Source organism: Anolis sagrei, chromosome X (genome assembly GCF_037176765.1).
Source record: "Anolis sagrei isolate rAnoSag1 chromosome X, rAnoSag1.mat, whole genome shotgun sequence".
Classification (NCBI taxonomy): Eukaryota; Metazoa; Chordata; class Lepidosauria; order Squamata; family Dactyloidae; genus Anolis; species Anolis sagrei.
Window position 1 is genome coordinate 23,071,810 of NC_090034.1, and position 13,121 is coordinate 23,084,930.

At 44.0% G+C, this 13,121-nt stretch overlaps 1 protein-coding gene across 1 annotated transcript in view; it reads left to right on the forward strand.

Annotated features, from left to right (window-relative positions):
- Positions 1–1,454: 1,454 nt before the first annotated feature.
- The window catches only part of LOC132781878 (netrin-3), a 97,736-nt gene continuing 86,069 nt past the window's right edge, over positions 1,455–13,121 (forward strand). Inside the window, exon 1 of the mRNA XM_060786405.2 lies at positions 1,455–1,693. The gene's annotated coding sequence lies outside the window, so the exon portion shown is untranslated. The remainder of the gene's footprint in view (positions 1,694–13,121) is intronic.

A 13,121-nucleotide genomic window follows, 5' to 3' on the forward strand; every position in this document is an offset into this window, starting at 1 on the left:
AACACACTGTACATGGGATTGCCTCTGAAGACTGCTTGGAAGCTCCAGCTAGTCCAATGCTCTGCAGCCAGTTTGCTCACTGGAGCAGGATACAGGGATCGCACAACTCCCTTGTTACGCCAGCTCCACTGGCTGCCTATTAGTTTCTGAGCACAATTCAAAGTGCTTGCTTTAGCCTATAAAGCCCTAAATGGTTCCGGCTCAGTTTACCTGTTTGAACGTATTTCTCTCTATGAACCACCAAGGCCCTTAAGATCATCCAGGGGGGCCCTGGTCTCAGTCCCACCACCATCGCAGTTGCATTTGGTGGGGACAGGAGACAGGGCCTTCTTGGTGGTGGCCCCTTGGCTGTGGAACTCCCTAATGAGATCAGATCTGCCCCCTGCCTCCTGACCTTCCGGAAGAAACTCAAATCCTGGATGTGGGATCAAGTGTTTGCAGAATAGACTGACTTGCTGGAAAAGATAATGTTTTTAGTGAACTGCAATGGACTGATTAGGATGATGATTTGAACTGGTGAAATGTATATTGGTAACTGTTTTAATTTGTGCTAATTGTATTTTGTGCTATGTTTTATATTGTGTCGGCATTGAATAGTGCCTGTTGGTAGCCATCCTGAGTCCCTCTTCAGGGGTTGGGAAAGGCGTGATTGAGATATAAATGTTCCAAATAAATATAATATAAATATAAATATAATGGAGCTCCATGCAGTCATGCTGGCCACATGACCTTGGAGGTGTCTATGGACAACGCCGGCTTAAAAATGGAGATGAGCACCAACCCCCAGAGTCAGACACCACTGGACTTAATGTAAGGGGAAACCTTTACCTTTAACCTATAAACATTTTTTAGGGCTCCACCAGAAACTTCGGCTTCAAAAAGGGCTCGCTGGCTGAAAACGTTTGAGAAAAAGATGGAGGCCACATCATCACACTAGAGAGAAAAAATCCACTTAAAATCTGGTTACTGCCTCCTGCAGAATTCTGGGGTTTGTAGTTTAGTGGGGCTGTTAAAGGCGCCTCCCTAAACTACAAATCCTAGAATCCTGCAAGAGGCAGCAACCGAATTTTAAGTGGGTTTTTTCTCTAGTGTGATGAGGCATCTGAGGCGCTAGGCAATGGATACTTCTGGAGAAAGGATCCCTCTCGAGCAGGCACGGGCAAACTTCGTCCCTCCGGGTGTTTTGGACTTTGACTCCCACAATTCCTAACAGCTCTAGAGAAGGGATGCTCTGGGGAAGAGGTGGAAGAAGAAGAAGCAACGCTGCTCGGGCGGGAGGGGGGGGGGAGGGAGGGAGGGAGGGAGGAAGGGCTCTCCGCCTCGCCCCCGCCCCGTCCCGCCGCGCCGCCCTCCAAGAGCCGGCAATCTGCTTCTCATTTCCTCCGGGAGTTGACGTTTCCCGGCTCCTTGGCAAGGCGGGGGTTTGCCCGCAGTCGTTCCCCGCCGTTGGGTAGCATTCGCAAGCGGACCTCGCCGCGGCTGACTGCCCGCAGTCCCCTCCCCACTCGCGAGGAAGGAGGAGGAGGAGGAGGAGGAGGAGAAGGCGAGGGAAGGACGGGCTCCTTCTCCCCGCGGGACCCGAGGGTTGGTTTGGGCGCTTGGCTCCCGGGCCCCTTTCTGCCCCGCTTGGGGGTGCCTCCCCGCCTGGACCCACGCCGCGGAGCGGGACTTGCAACCTGTTCGCCCGGCCGAGGTAGGTTGCGCCCTCCCTTCCCTCGCTCCTCTCTCCTTTCTTCCTTCTTCCCTCCCTCTTTGCTTGCTTTCTTGCGTCCCTTCTTTTCTCCTTCCTTCCTCACTCTCTCCTTCCTCTTTCCTTCATTCCCTCCCTCCCTTCTCTCTTTCCTTTCCTCCCTCTTTCCTCTCTCCTTTCTTCCTTTTCTCCTTCTTTCTTTCCTCCCCTCCTTCTTTGCTTGGTTGCTTGCTTCCCTTCTTTTCTCATTCCTTTCTTCTCTCCCTTCCTTCCTCGCTCATTTCTTCTTCTTTCCTCCCTTCCTCCTGTCCGTCCTTCCTTCTTTCCTTCCTTCCCTCCCTCTTTCCTCTCTCCTTTCTTCCTTCTCTCCCTGTTTCCTCCCTTCTCTCCGTTTTTGCTTACTTCCTTCCTCCTTCCTTCCTTCCCTTTTCTCTTTTCCTTCCTTCCCTCTTTCTTTCTTTCTTTCTTTCTTTCTTTCTTTCCTTCCTTTCTTCCGTCCCTCTCTCCTTCCTTTCTTCCCTCTTTGCTTCCTTCTCTCCTTCCTTCCTTCCCTTTCTCTCCTTTTCTTCCTTCCTTCCCTCCCTCTCCTTCCTCCTTTCTTCTCTCTCCCTCCCTCATTCTATCTTCCTTCCCTCTTTGCTTCTTTCCTTCCCTCTCCTTTCCTATATTCTTTCCACCCTTCTTCCTTCCTTTCTTCCTTCTCTCTCCTTCCTTCTTTCCTTCCTTCTTTCTTTTTCCTTCCTTCCTTCCTTCCCTCTTTGCTTTCTTCTCTCCTTCATTCCCTCCCTCTCTCCTTCTTTTATTCCTTCCCTCTGTGCTTCATTCTCTTCATCTTCCTTCCTTCCCATTTCCTCTCCTTTTCTTCTTTTCTCCTTCATTCTCTCCCTCCCTCTAAATTTCCTTCCCTCTTTGCTTCCTTCCCTCTCCTTCTTTCCTACCTTCTTTCCATCCTTCTTCCTTCCTTCCTTTCTTCTCTCTCTCCTTCCTTCTTTCCTTCCTTCCTTCTTTCTTTTTCCTTCCTTCCCTCCCTCTCCTTCCTCTGTCCTTCCTTCCTTCCTTCTTTCTTTTTCCTTCCTTCCCTCCCTCTCCTTCCTCTGTCCTTCCTTCCTTCCTTCCTTCCTTCCTTCCTTCCTTCCTTCCTCACCTTATGCTATGACCAGATAAGTCTCTGCTTCCCTCTCAGCCTTTGCTTTCTAACTCTTGGCATCATTCTGAAACTTGTTTATAAAGAAGCTGGGAAAGTGTCTCTTCCCCGTTTGCAGGGATTTAAAAGTCTGATTCTACACGCCCTGCTTGCTCTGCCCCGTCCAAGTGAAATAGTCTTATAACAGAGTCAAAAGACATACTTTCCTATTTTTCTTCTTCTTTTTCTTGGTTCTCCTGTTTCTCTCCCCTCTGGCTTCCCCTTTGATTTCCTGTTTAATTCCTTCATAACTTCTTGGTGGGATTTCAGTTGGGGGAAAAAAGACATAACTTTGAGCACACTTTCCATAGGAATAAATTCTGCACTGACTTATCAGCAAGGAGGTGTGGAATATGTGTGTCTATAGAGAGAGAAAGGGTGTGCGTCTTGTTATATAATAGGCAGCCCCCCCAAAGCAGTTGTGTGTTGTCTTTTCAAAGAAAGTCCTTTGCTGTGCAGTTTTGAGAGAGGTGGTTTTTCTTGCAGGCATGGGCCAACTTGGGCCCTCCCTCCAGGTGTCTTGGACTTCACCTCCCACAATTCCTAACAGCCTCAGGTCCTTTCCTTTTCCCCCTCAGCTGCCCGCTCGGCTGAGGGGGAAAAGGAAAGGACCTGAGGCTGTTAGGAATTGTGGGAGTTGAAGTCCAAGACACCTGGAGGGAGGGCCCAAGTTGGCCCATGCCTTATCTAGAGACAGCCCACATCTTGAAACCAGCATCTTGCTCTCGCGCACTTTCTGTTCTTGACTGTATGTGTGAGATTGGCAACAGGGACACCAGATGCCTCCCGAAAGGTTGTTCTTGGCACCCACAAGCCTGGAATCGGAGGATGCAGGAAAAAAACGAGCATTTCCTGCCCTCGCCTTGCCCTGTTGCATTGGATGAGAGCACAGGTGGATTTGGGGGAAAGTCTCCCACCCTTTCTCTTGCGCCAAGAATAGGTGCCCCTTAGCTCTGAGCAAGAGCCACCCTCTAGAAAAGAATCACTTTGTTGTCATTGTACGTCATACAATGAAATAAAATGCTATTCCCAATCACATTATACATATGTACAAATTACAGAACAAGGTACCCATCTTTCCACATTCTGATCCCTAATTTCACAACTCCATAATACAGGCATGGGCAAACTTGGGCCCTCCAGGTGTTTTGGACTTCAACTCCCACAATTCGTAACAGCCTACCATTTGCCCATACCTGCAGCAGTACCACATCAGTATGAAACCATAGAGTTCAATATAGTCAGAGCACTGGGATAAAAGGCTGTTTGTACTTGTTTTTATCATCCTATACAGTCTGCCAGGTGGTAACTATTTAAAAAAAAGAATATCCAGGGTTTATTTCTTTATCATGTCAGAAGCGAATTGAGAATACAGTTATATTTAAAAAGCACCAACAAAGTTAAAAACTTGGCATTATACTAAATGTCATTTGACCAGAAGCTGGCCACTTGAAGTGCCTCTGGTGTCACTGTGAGAAGGTCCTCCATTGTGCATGTGGCAGGGCTTAGACTGCATTGTAGTAGGTGGTCTGTGGTTTGCTCTTCTCCACAGTTGCATGTTGTGGACTCCACTATGTAGCCCCATTTCTGAAGATTGCCTCTGCATCTCCTGAAGCCAGAGCGCAGTCTGTTCAGTGCCTTCCAAGTTGCCCAGTCTTCTGTGTGCCCAGGAGTGAGTTTCTCATCCGGTCTCAGCCACTGATTGAGGTTCCGGGTTTTAGCCTCCCACTTTTGGACTCTCGCTTGCTGAGGTGTACCTGTGAGTATCTCTGCAGATCTTAGGAAGCTATTTCTTGTTTTAAAGCATTGGTGTGCTGGTTGATATCTGAACAGAGGATGGGCCAGAGATGACAATATCTTGGTATTTTCATTGCTGGCTGCTACTTCTTGATGGATGTCAGGTGGTGCAAAACCGGGTAAGTGTAATTTCTCCAGCAGTATAGGTTGTAAACATACTGTCATAATGTGGCATTTCTCATTAGGAGCCACATCCACTGTTTTAACATGGTGAGAGGTATTCCACATTGGACATGCGTATTCAGCAGAAGAGTAGCAAAGCGCAAGGGCAAATGTCTTCACTGTGTCTGGTTGTGATCCCCAGGTTGTGCCAGGCAGCTTTTGTAGGATATTATTTCTAGCACCCACTTTTTGCTTCATAGTCAAGCAGTGCTTCTTGTAAGTCAGAGCATGGTCCAGAGTGGCTCCCAGGTATTTGGGTGTGCTGCAATGCTCCAGTGGGAGGATTCCTTCCCAGGTAATCCTCAGAGCTCGAGATGCTTGTCTGTTCTTAAGATGAAAAGCACACATATCCAAGGTGAGATGGATCCTTAAGAATATTTTGAGCTTTCTTAAGGCAGCAGGAATGATAAAGTTCTTCCAAAGTGGAGAGAAAGAGAGCAACCCATAATTCTCTGGGCAGGAGTGGTGACCCTTTGGAGCATCTTCCTATCTGCCACTGTGTGGCTACTAAACCATGAACAGATGTAGGACTCTCTATACACAGCGGTAGAATGTCACTAACAGTTTTCCATTCAATTGTTGGTTTCTTAAAAGTCTGAGATCATACAGTCTCTGCTGGGCTCTCTTAACTAACACAGCCGCAGCAGGAATGATGCCACAGGACAAGTCTTCCTGAGCAATGCAGCACCCAAGGACTTAAAACTAGCCACCCACTCCACTCGATCTTCATTTATAACCTTATCCTAACCCATTATCCTCTGGGCAGGAATGGTAGTTGTTTCTTCAAAGTCTTGGATAATAATGCGATCTCTGCTGGGCTGTCTTAACTAACACAACCGCAGTATGAACGCTTTCCCAGGGCAAGTCTTCCTGAACAATGTAGCAACCAGGACTTAAAACTGGCCACCCGCTCCACTCGATCTCCCTTGATAACCAAAGGATGAATTTCTGATCTATTCTTTCTCTAGTCCTCTTGCAGAGTAGAAAAGTTCAGAGAGCAGCCTTCTGTAGGAGGCAGTCGTCCCTTATGTAGAGCTCTTTTGCCTCTTTTGAGGGAAGGGCTCACCGTTGGGCACACTGCAATGCGACATGGAACAGTTGGGGTTCCAGCTAAGCATCCCTCGAAGGCAGAAGCTTCTCCTCCTTGGCCCCATTGCAGATGCTTTGGACTACAGTTCCTCTCATTCCCAGGTAGCAAGACTATTTGAGTTATAGGACAAGGATGGTGGGAGTTGTAGGCCTGTACATTTGAGATGCTTGGATGGGGAGTCTCTGCTGAGGGGTGGCTTCAAACTCCATCCATGCCCAGCCTGGTGATTCCTGGTTTATTAAAGCAGGTTTGAACAGGACTCTTTGCTCCAATGTTCCTTTGTTCTGAGATGTCTTCCTTTTTATTGGCAGGCAAGATAGATCAGTGTTTTAAGAAGAGCTCTTTAGCATTTGTATTTTGGCCAGAGAAAGTTGGCAGACCAAAAACATACCCTCAGTGGCATTATTCATCACATTAAATCATCTGAAGTTGTGGCTCCTAGAAAGAAGGGAAAAGACCATCTGTTTTAAAGGCACACAAGACCCTGATGTCAGAGCTTTTCTTAAAAAGTGTGTCAGTTCTGAAAATAAGAAACCTAAGAGACACAGAGCTGGAGGGAATGCAGAGGTCATTTAGGCGAAGGCTGTGCTGATGCAGCAAAGTCCCCTTGAAAGGATGTCCCCTGATTCTCCTTTTAAAAAGACCAGCTCCTGGGTCTATTTGTTTTGTTCTCAACCAACTCGCACTATCAGGGGACTTCTCCTAAAGTTCTGTCTTCCTTTCTTTGAATTGTTTCCATCTCCTGTTTTGGAGGGTGGAAAATACATTTGCTCCATCTTCTATGTGTGAGCCTTTCAAATTGATGAAGATGGCTATTGCATTGCCGCTTTCTAATATCTTCCAGCAAAGATAGCAAACTCCTTCTGCTCTTCCTCAGGCAACATAAAAGGTCAATGCAGTTTATCATCCTATTCCTCTAAATAATTAGCCTGGTGCTTAGATTTATTTATCGCATCAGAAGCAAACCAAGGGTACAGTTGTAATGGATTTAAAAAACACAAAGTTAAAAAACCTGACATGATACTAAATGTCCTTTGACCAGTAGCTGGCCACTTGGAGTGCCTCTGGTGTTGCTATAAGAAGGTCCTCCATTGTGCATGTGGCAGGGCTCAGGTTGCATTGTAATAGGTGGTCTATGGTTTGCTCTTCTCCACACTCGCAGGTCATGGACTCCACTTTGTGGCCCCATTTCTTAAGATTGGCTCTGCATCTCGTGGTGCCAGAGCTCAGTCTGTTCAGCGCCTTCCAAGTCACCCAGTCTTCTCTGTGCCCAGGGGGGAGTCTCTCATTTCTTATCAGTCATGGCTTGAGGTTCTGGGTTTGTGCCTGCTACTTTTGGACTCTTGCTTGCTGAGGTGTTCCTGTGAGTATCTCTGTAGCTCTTAGAAAACTATTTCTTGATTTAAGGTGTTAGTGTGCTTAGAAGCAACCAGAAGGTGCTTAGATAACAGCTCAGAAAAGATACTTCTTGGACTTCAACTTCCAGAATCCTGAAGCAAGTATGTTATGGACAAATCCAAGATATTGTGCTACCTTGAGTCAAAACCAATAAGGCTCTTATTCCATTTATAGAAGTCAGCTGGACGGTGCAGCTCCCAGTCTCATGACCCTTCTGACGGGAGTGTGTTCTAGGACGTATTCCATATCACAACATTTCAAAAAAAAAATGGCATGTCAACTTGTTGTGTGCTGTCTTTAAGAAGAGCAGTGTATACTAGTATTTCCATTTTGTAGGTTGAGTCGCCTTCGGGCTCATATGGGCGGGGTAGAAATAGCATAAATAAATAAATAAATAAATAAATAAATAAATAAATAAATGATGGAGAGTAAGAGTGGAAATCATTTGTGCAAGGTCAAGTGAGCAAGCATGGTGTAGTATGTTAAATGCAGTGGATTTTATATATAGGATGAATAATATTGATTTCTCACCTTTAATTTAAGAATATCACACATGTCTCTCTTCCTACTTTTCTGGGTCACAAACATCCTAAGAGTAGATCACACTGAGAGATTGACAAGTCTGGGGTCATTTAGTGAAATGCATGGCTTACGCTGGACCTGAACCTAGATCTTCCGCATTTCAACCTGCAAGCAACAATATACCCATGGTCTTTCCAACTTGGTCTGATGTAGGATCCAGGACTAGCTGTGTCCTTTGACATGGCCATGTGCATGCTATGTCTTTCTCGTTCTCTAGTTTGGTGCAGTTCCTTGGTGTTCTGACACATACACTGTAACTCAGTGGTTGCCAAACTTCCTAATGCCATGACCCTTTAATACAGTCCCTCATGTTGTGGTGACCCCCAACCATAAAATTATTTTTGTTGCTACTTCATAACTGTAATTTTGCTACTGTTATGAAACATAATGTAACTATCTTATATGCAGAATGTATTTTCATTGTTACTTCTCTTTCTCCTGGGATTTGACCATAGATGGACACTTCACCCCTCTCTAAGCCCTGCCCTCCCCCTCAGCCCCCCTCCGCAGTCCCCCTCACCTTCTTCCTTCTCACCTTCACCTCCTTCACCTCCACCACCTCCTCCTCCTTCCTCTTCCCTCTTGGCTCAAAAGCAAGCCTCACCTCCATTGCTCTCATCTCTTCCTCCTAAAATGGTGAAAGGGCAAGGGGGGGGGAGGGGGGCTGAGTGATGTCATCACGTCTCTCCAGAGAATAAGAAGAGGTCTCTGGGAAACGATTGCTGGAAAAAGTTAGTGGTGTCTCAGTTCCTTAGACGATTGGAAATATGTGTTTTCCGATGGTCTTAGGCGACTCCTGTGAAAAGACTATTTGACCACCAAAGGGGTTGCGACCCACAGGTTGAGGACCACTGCTGTAACTAGAAGATGTTAGTGTGCAGAGATGCTGACATTATTGGGTTGGGCTTTGAGACTGTTTTCCAGTGAATAGTAACCTGGGAGTAACCCTGCTTCCCCCAAATCAATGTCATGTTTGCGTTTAATGAAACACGTATAAGATTTTGTTGTAAAAGCATTCCATATGCTCAGTAATATATTTTGCTTAGTAGTGTCAATCTGTTTCAATGCTTTTTATCGCAATCCACCTGTCAATTTCACAAGTATCCATATTTCTGGGGAAACATGTGGAGCTTGTTTCCAAAAGTGCCAAATCCATCTGATCGAATTGTATTGGAATTGGGAAAAATGTGCTGAGGGTAGGCATTCTTTTGCTATAACACGACATTTTCCAAGCCCTGTTCCTAAGTGATTTGATACATTTTGATAGCTTTGATCAGTACACTCTGTAATAGTGTGTCATTTCCTAATGGGTTCCATCATACAGACATGGAAAAGGTTTGTTAAACTTTTGCAGGAGGGACATCCTGCAGTACAGTTTGTTATAGTGTTTTGTTGTTTTTTTGAAAATTGCTATTTATAATCTTTTTGGGAAAAACCAGGACTTTCCACATGCTTTTGGAAGCATGATCCTTTTGGAGATTAATTGGCATTCACACTATTTGGAATAGTCATAATCTTTGGAAAGGCATGACCTTGTTAAAGATCATAACCTTCTGCAAAGTATTTATTTATTTATTTGCGACATTTATATGCCGCCCTTCTCACCCTGAAGGGGACTCAGAACAGATACACACACACACACACACACATACAATACAATACATTGTAACATTAGCACAATACAATATCAGCACTATACATCACTATATTGTACTATACAATTATATTGTAATATTATTAGTAATATTACGTGTAATATAAAATATATAATTATAATATCATATTATTATTATTAGTAGTAGTAGTAGTAGTAGTAGTATTATACTGTATTACATTATAATATTATAAATATTATATGTATATACAATATATTATATTATATTAAATATTAGCATAGCACAGGAGATAAATATGATCTTCTTGAGAAAAGTTAAAAACTCGCTTGAGTCAACCTTCTCCTTAGTGGTAAATATCCACTAGTATTCATGCAAGGCAATTAGGTTTCTCAGCTGTTAGACTGATATACCTAGATATCTCTTTGAACTGTTAGGAACAAAGATATGCCAATGCACAAAAAACATATCACAGAGTTTCAGAATTGTTTCAGAAGTGTTTCTTTTCAGTTGCCCAAAAACATCTACTCTCCCTTAAAATATCTTGGTTTAAATTATGCTCTCAAGAGACCAAAAATAAAGTAGTCTTCATTAAAATAATATAGTTTGTTTACTCACAAACTTCATGATTCAGCATACAGGTACATTGCTGATCAATCCAGTTACAGATAGGATTTGAAGTAGTTTCTCTGTATAGATAACACAGGGCATCTTTCTTAGAATCAACAGTCCAAAGTCCAAAGCATCTCTCTGGCCTGAGAGTCTAATAGAGTCTGTGCTGTCGATTTCTACATTCTAATGGCATCTCTACAGCATTGTTTCTACTGACTTCTAAAAGTATACTGTTTCTAAAATGGAGTCTGAGATCTGAATAGTCCCAGATCTAGTCACATGGTCTGCAGCCCCTCCCACAACATAGAGTTAAGGAAAACTGCACAAAAATGGAGTAGAGCAACTTTCAAAGTAAGTTACTTACTTACTTCCTTACTTACTTACTTACTTAGGCGATCCCTCGTAGCTCGAGGATGATTGTCCTCCAGATGTGGTGTCTTGGCGGTGGGTCCATAAGTGGCTGTGGAGCCCTATTCTTGATCCACATGTTCTCCCGCAGTGAGGACATCGGTTTCCAGACAGAAGGCGGTCCCAGTCAGGGTTGGCTTGACGTGCCTTCCTCTTGTCACGTTTCTTCCTTTCACCCTCCATTCGTGCCTCTTCAAATTCTGCAGCACTGCTGGTCATGGCTGACCTCCAGTTAGAGCTCTCAAGGGTCAGGGCTTCCCAGTTCTTGGTGTCTATGCCACAGTTTTTGAGGTTGGCTTTAAGTACTGCATAATTAAACAGGAAACAACACTTTCTGACCAGGAACAGAAATTGCTTCAAATTTTGTTACATAGTGTAACTCCTAGTCAACAAAGTGCTGCTATCTTTCACTCAATTTCCAATTATTATTTTTTTTGGATTCAGTACCTTTTGGAAACAAACTCCACACATGCATATGCTTTTTAATAATAATAAGGAAGGAGTGGTTTGTTATGACGTAGCAAAAGAGGTACATGTGTGTTCACTGGTACCCAAGGACACACCTGCTTGCCCCCAAATGGCACCTGAAGCAAAGGCAGCAAAAATAACTGGGCTTCTGAGAGCAGGCAGGTGGCATTTCTTTCTCCACTGAGCAATAGCACATTCTCAAGACACCTGGGATCTGGATTTTCAGATCAGAGAGATCAACATCAGAGCAGATCTTTGCTTCCAGCAGTTGTTTAACAATGATGTGGCTGTCAGCATAAAGCAATGCAACTCTGGCTCCATATGACTTTCGATGATGGCATCTTATTCTATTCTTATTAGTTGCACTTACATTTCCCTTTTCTTCCAGTGAGTTCAATGTGACATGCATAGCTCACCCTTCATCTTCCACAAAATACAATGAAAATACAAGTGTGGACTCTTATTATGTGCTGGTGTTTGGTTCCAGAACCCTTTGTGGATACTTAAATATATGGATGCTCAAGTCTCACCGTACTACAATGGCCATAGGGAAATAGTGCCCTTATATATTATTATTATTTATTATTATTTATAGCAAAATCCAGGTTTACGTTTTTGGTGTGTTTAAGAACATTTTAAGTGAGGCATGGTTGAACTGTGGTGTTGGAGGAAAATTCTGAGAGTGCCTTGGACTGCGAGAAGATCCAACCAGTCCATACTTCAGGAATTAAAGCCCAACTGCTCATTGGAAGGAAGGATATTAGAGGCAATGTTGAAGTACTTTGGCCACATCATGAGAAAACAGGAAAGGTTAGAGAAAAAAATGATGCTGGGGAAAATGGAAGGAAAAAGGAAGAGGGGCCAACCAAGGGCAAGATAGATGGATGGCATCCTTGAAGTGACTGGCTTGACTTTGAAGGAGCTGGGGGCGGTGACATCCGACAGGGAGCTCTGGCATGGGCTGGTCCATGAGGTCACAAAGAGTTGGAAGCGACTAAACAAATGAACAACAACATGGTCGAATCCATAGATACAAAATCTGTGGATTTTGAGGGCTAACGGTATTCTTGTTTGTCTCACCAGAGTTTCCTTTTCATTCCTAGTTTCTTGTTTACTGAGCTGCAATATATAAGATAGGATAATGGGACTTTCATGACATCTTGCATATTAATTGTTCTGGGAGTTTGGGATTGAGTCAGTAATATGAGGCTATAGGTCCAATCTGGGTGTTTGGATCAACTTAATGTGAAGAGAAATACGCAGCATGAATCATGAGCCTGTCTCCACTTCAATAGGGTTGATTCATTTCATAGTGGGATACTGTGATAAGACATGGAATGGCTCTAATCATTGTTAGATCTGGGGAAGTCTTTACTTCAAAGGTCCATTTTCCTCCCATGTAGGAAATGTGTGTTTTTCCATATGCCATTGCCACACATCTGGATCTGCTTCATTGGGCTGCACCAACCTCGGTCCCATTTGCACTGTACAAACTTAACAATTTTGAAATGCACATGTGCTGGGAGAGATGCTTGGTCTGGCTCTCTAAATGGGCCCCTTAAAGGATGCATAGTGCTGCTGGGGGAATTCTGGGAGTTGCAGTATTTTTTTTTGAAGCTGTTCAAATGTGTATGATAGGCTGATTTCAAAATAATTATGACAATTTAAATAAAAATGTTTCCCCATAGTGGAGGGAATTTAAAGACAAGTGTATAACTCTATGATCAGTGTGCTTAAGCCATTCTGCTGCCAATGAGCTGTTAACTGTTGAATGGGCAATAGTAGGGCATATGGCCTAAAGGATTTCCCATCCTGGTTGTGGAAGCATGGTGTGTAACATATGTACAACACAGATAATTTTATGGATTTTGTACCATTGGACACATCCCACAAGATTCTATCTCCAATTTTTTAAAAACATTTACATGAAGCTGCTTGGAGAGATGATCTGGAGACATGGGGAAGTGTGCCATCAGTAGTACAGATTCCAGGCCATTGCTGCTCATAGCTAGCTTTGTTGTTGTGTTATGATCACCTATCAGCCCAATGCCTGGTTTGTAAATAAATAAGGCTTTGGAGTATGTCTGTTTGAAATGGTCATTATAGCCATTCTGTCCA